The sequence below is a fragment of the Leptonychotes weddellii genome, chromosome 10 (assembly GCF_054177405.1).
Source record: "Leptonychotes weddellii isolate Sample4059 chromosome 10, ASM5417740v2, whole genome shotgun sequence".
Classification (NCBI taxonomy): domain Eukaryota; kingdom Metazoa; phylum Chordata; class Mammalia; order Carnivora; family Phocidae; genus Leptonychotes; species Leptonychotes weddellii.
Genome location: NC_138378.1, coordinates 64087023 through 64093022, shown reverse-complemented (window position 1 = coordinate 64093022; position 6000 = coordinate 64087023).

The window sequence follows — 6000 nt, the reverse complement described above, 5'->3', positions numbered from 1 at the left end:
GGCATATAATTGTTAGTAGTGGTCTGTTATGACCTTTTGTGTTTCCGTAGTATCAGTTGTACTTCTTTTATTTTTTATTTATTTGAGCCCTGTCTTTTTTCATCAGTGAGTCTACCTAAAGGTTCATCAGTTTTGCTTGTCTTTTCAAAGAACCGACTCTTCATTTCACTGACCTTTTCTGTTATCTTTTTAGTCTCTATTTCATTTATTTCCACTCTGATTTTTATTATATCCCTCCTTCTACTAACTCTGGGCTTCATTTCTTCTTTTTCTAGTTCTTTTAGGTATAGAGTAAGCCAGATCCACAGGCAGCAGCTTTCAAGGTATGTAAATATATAGTCTTGTGGGTCTGTAATCGTAAACCCTGCTGACTTTCAGACCAGGAAATCTGGAGTTATCACCAGGGCGACAACTGCTAAACTCCTGCTTTACGCATATATAAGCGCCTTTCTGGGAGGCATCCGTGAACTGCTATATGGCCATGGGAGAGCACTAATATGGTTATCTCCCTACCCATCCTCCCTTGGGGGCACCTCTGTAGCCTATGAATATATGGCAAACCTGAATCCTGCCCCTCAGGGTGAAGCTCCAGGACAAGAAAATATGCCCTTCTCAAATGAACTCTGGGGGTATGTTTCAGTCTGCTGGTTGTGCAGTGCCCTTGGGGTGGTAACCTGTGAAGGACTGAATATTTTAGGCCCAGGGGGTCCAAAATAATCCCTCCTGGCCACCAGCGCCAGGAGCTCAAGGGGTGTCCCTTGTGTGGGCTGCACATGCCCACTGGTTGGCACGGTAGACCACTGGGGCAGGGTACTCAGCTGGAGCAAGATAGGCCTGGGCTGTGATGGGAGCAGGACACTTCTACCTGAGCTAGCAGGCTGGGGGGGGGGGTTGCAAAAATGGTGTCTGCCAGCACCTGTGTCCCCAGAGAGTCCCAACAGGTTCCTGTCTCTCTGGCAGATGCTGTAAGATTAGCAAATGAGTTTCCTAAGCATATGGTCTAGGCTTCTTTCAGACTTACTTTTGTGCTGGGTCCTGGGATGAATGGGTCTATGCATGAGTCCTTTAAGAGTGGATATTCCATTCCCTAAAGCCCTATGGTTTTAAGCCCTGTTGGTTTTCAAGGCCTTGGGGGCTCATCTCTCTGATGCAGTTCCAAAGGGCTGGGGTGCCTGGTATGGAGCAAAAACCCCTCATTCCTCGGGGATAAGCCCTGTATTATGAGATTCCTCCCAAATGTTGGTCTCTAGGCCTAGGGTTGGGTTTCTTGAAAGACCATGTATTGCCTCTCCTACCCATCTCAATGAGGCCCTTTTATCCTTTGTTCTAGAGGTGTTTCATACATAGCTGTAGCTTTGTCGTGTTCATGGGAGGAGGTGAGTTTAGGATCCCTGTTATGTTACCATCTTGAAGTCCTCCCGATAAATTGTCTTAATAAAATATTGACAACAGCTATTAGGACCAAGTAGATCTGTGGAAATGCAGGGATGGTAAGAATAAGAATACAATTCATTATAAAGATTTTACAAGAGAAAAACTATGTGATCACCAGATACAGAAGAGGCAATTTATAAAATTTCCAAGAATGTTTAAAATATTAGGAAATGTCCTTAACTCGGTAAGTGTTATCAGAAAGAAATTAAGAACTTGTATACAACCCTGGGGACATGGCTATTAAAGTCAGGAACAGAACGAGAATCACCACTATTACTCTCATCAGTGCTCTCAGGTCCTAACCAACAAGATAAGATTAAAAGGAGGTTGAGGAGAAGAAAAACAAATGCAGATGATCTTCTTAAAAACACTTTCAACTGGTACAAAACAATTAGTTAGAACTAATCAGTGAGCAATAACCATATAGGTATGCCAAAATAAATAGGTATCTTCTCTAGGAGTCAAAAGCTGCCATGGTATAAGCTCATTTCCTCTCACTTTTTCCAGGCTTCCAAGAGCTAGCTTAGCAGTAAATCTGCCCCATCCTGTTGGGTCCTGGCCAAGGTTAAATCTTCTGTTCCAAGGGTATCCCAAATCACTGAAATCTTGAGTAGTGGTTGATCAAGGACCCCCAAAGTACAATCCTAAGAGTACTTCTCTGGCTCCTTGGTAGTACATGCTAGATTATTATTTCAATTCCTTCAGTGTGTAATCTCTTTGCTCCCTAGGCCCAGCAGTTCCTAGGCGGATTATGCTGAGATTTAACCCTAGCTATCACAACCTCTCAGCTAGGATAAGAAATGAGAGCAACTATGGAAGAGGTCTTTTTGCAAGGGGAGGGAATTGTTACCTCTTATAGGAAGCCATGTGCCACTTCTGCAATCCCTGAGGGTTCAGGGGTATCTGCAGAACCAACATCTTCACAGGTACCCCCATCCCATATTTCAAGCTTCAGGATTACCCAACCCAGGACCCTAACTGCATAGCAGCCCCCCTTAAGCTGAACATTCAAATATCTTTAGAGCTCTGTAACTCCGTCAAATCCCATGTCTGTTCTTCCATTGCAGGAAATAAGGACCTTTTTTTGAAGCCCACTCTCCCTCTGCAAGGCAGTAGTACAACTTAATTGGCCAGCTCTGCTATCCTTGTAGGCACTGTTTTCCCCATATTTTTCAAATGCTTGAATCACTGTATAGACAACATTGCCCTCTTATGGGATGTTTTCCTAGGTCACTACTGGTCAAATCAGTAGTCAAGTGACCACCTTGCGCCAAGGACTGAGTAAACTATTCCCCAAATCCCATCTTACTGCCTGATTTCTTATACTACGCCCTGTACCACCTATGTCAGTTCTGGCCCTCAAAGATACAGTTGCCACAAAGGGATTAAACATGTAAGATACTGACTAGAGGAAATGTCTGTGAATGATAAAACAGACAGGCTCAGGAATTGACAGTGACAGCCTACAGACCATAGTAAAAGTTTGACCTCTATAAAAGAGGGAAGGTAAGGAAATACTGGGTGGAAAGAGCTTCAGACTACAGTGTAGTTCCAAGAAAGTCTCATCCAGACTGCTACGAAGTTCCCCAACCCAATGTTACCCATTGAAGGAGTGCTGCACTAGATAGTAAAAGATAAGTATAGTACCAGTGCTATGCTCAGTTAATGGCTAGGAGCAGCTCGAGGTCTTTATGACTTCAGCGCAAATGCAATGGTGGATCCAAAGGGGTAGCAGCTGGCTATCAGTCAAGTATGTTCCCCAGAGTAGGTTCTCTTGAAGGAGATCTAAATGGTGCACTGATATGGCCACCACATCAACCAAATACCAAAACAAATAATAAAACTATAGCAATTAAAACTGTCATACTACAGTTGACCAACTAAAACAATGAAAACAGAGTAGTGAGTTTAGACTCAAATCCACACACGTGTATGTATATGTGTCTGTAGATTTACAAAGACTATGACTAAAATAGCATTTCAAATTATTTCATATATAAATGATATTGACAAGTGGCTCTCCATTTGGAGGAAACATTTTAAATTGGCACTTACTTCACATATACAAAAAAAATCCAAGGGAAATATAGAACTAAACATTAAAAAAACATAAAAACATGTTAGAATACCTTTGTCAAAAATGCAAAATTAATCACAGTTAAATATTTTTTTAAAGTATAGAGTCCAAAGGACAAACATAGTAAAAGAGACAATATCAGACAAAAGATTTTAACAAATGTCATTTGCATGGCAAGCAGATGGTAGAGCACTAGCGGACCTTAGCAGAACAGAGGAAGTTACGACCTAACTGGCCACAGAGGTGATCAGAGAAGAGAACTAATTATCTCTACACCAAATCAGAAAGGATCAGGGCTCAGAATCTGAGGACAGGGTCAAAGTCTATATAGAGAGGGGCTACACAACTGGATCCCCTTCCCAATCCCACATAACCAAAGGACTACCATCTCCCTGCACACACACTCATACCCATACAAGCCCTTTGAACACTGCCGCCACCACCACCACCTCAGGAGACTGAGATTTATTTTATAGGAGAGACTCTGATTTGGAGACACTAGTCACAGTAGTGGGAAATTGTGAAAAAAGGGTCAAAAGGAGTGCTTAAGTGAAAGCTTAAATACCAAACAGATGAAGGACCTCTTGCCTCCTTCCTCTGCCTTTACTCTGTCAGAGTATGAGGGAATACCTGGAGAAACTACACTCATCCAGAGAAAAGACTTCTAAAAACATTTGGTAAGGTGAATGGGAGGGGCTGTGATTGAAAAAGAAAATCACCCCCAGGGAAAATCACCCCAACAGTCCATAGCCTTGCTCTTCAGAGTAGAGAGCCAGCCAGAGTTTGGAAGGGGCCAAACCATGGAGAGCTTTGTATGCCATTCTAAAGAACTTTATCCTACAAGAAATCAGAAACTGTTGAAAGATGCAAAAACAATATAATATGATCAAATTTGTTTCAAACTATCATTCAGTAATGTATCAAGAATTGACTAGTTAGATAGAAACTAGAGATACCAATCGGGAGCTTTCAAAGATGTAATTTAATCTCAGTTGATTTGATAGGGTAGTTATTAAATTACTTGCTAGGGAGAATGTCAAATTGAGTAGTAAACTTCTAGTAGTAAACTTCTAACTTTCAACAGTTATTGAGTACCTGCTATGTTCCACATCCTCTGCTAGGCACTAGAGATAAAATGGTGAGAAAAAACAGTTCCCTGAACTCACAGAAATTTGTCACCTAGATGTAGAGACAGTTATTAATCAGAAATCATACAAATAAAAATAAGTAAAAATTTAAAAAAAGAAATCAACAAATAAACCTAAAGCTACAAGTATGACAAATGCTTCCATTGTAATGGAAGGGTGCACGGTGCTGTAACAAGATAAAACTGATACTCTGGTTGTCTTCCTACATTTCTTTTACCATATCACATGGTGTAATATCTGTGGGATTTGGGTGGGATTAACCCCAGGCTCCAATGACAGGCCCTGATTTGCCTCAGCCAATCAGTGCTTGACATTCCCTAGACCTCAGATCTCTGGGTTCAAGTGTAGGCACGTGGACCTATATTAGTCTAATCACAATGCAACTGGGAATACGTGAAGAAACTCTTTTTTGCTGTGAATGAAGACTCTGGAACCTTGGGAGCTCTTGGCCTCTATCTTAAGATACAAAAGGAGTCAGCCTTAGTATGAATTTGACAGAGCAGAATACAGAATTGAGAGGCAGAAGGAAATCAAGTTCTCACTGATACTGTCAAGTCAATCAAATCTACCCGAGGTTCCTCTTTATCTCCCGATTTTCCTTCATATGAGCCAATAAATTATCTTATCATTTAAACCACTTTGAATTGGGTTTTTTGGTACTTGTAATATTCCAAGGGGATATTGTCTAGACAGGGGAGTCAGAAGGGTCCTTTATGAAAGTGATAACTGTGGCAACATCTGAAGGATAAAGCAAGAATTGCCATGATATGACTGGAGTCACATCAGACAAAAAGTGTCAATTTTAACTTAGATCAAGTAAGACAAGTTGAAAAATGTCCACTGGCATTATTAACATAGATATCTTAAGTTAGTTTGTAAAGAGCCTTATGATGAAAGCAAGGTGCTGGGGCGGGCAGTGTGACGGAAACCAGAACGGGTTCAATTGAGGAGTAAGTGGGAGGTGAAGAAATGAAGGGAGTATAAACAACTTCAACCCTTAAACAGTCTGGTTGTAAAGGGGAAAAGAAATAGGAATGTGGCTAAGAGGATATAGGTTATCAGTTTTGATGGTTTACTTAAATGAAGAAGACTTAATCACCTTAAGGAAAAAAAATGAGTGAATATAGCAAAAAACTTTCATAAAAGCATTTTCATAAAAACATCTATCAGAAAGGGTGACATTTCAAGGGCATGAGTCAATGAAACAACAACCCAGTTTACCCTATAGAGATTAACAGGATATTTTTTTAAACCCTCAAGAATTAAAAAATGTAACATGCCTTCCAGGGACATTGGCAATGATGGTAGATAGTTTGAACTGTCACAGCTGGAAGAGAGGGT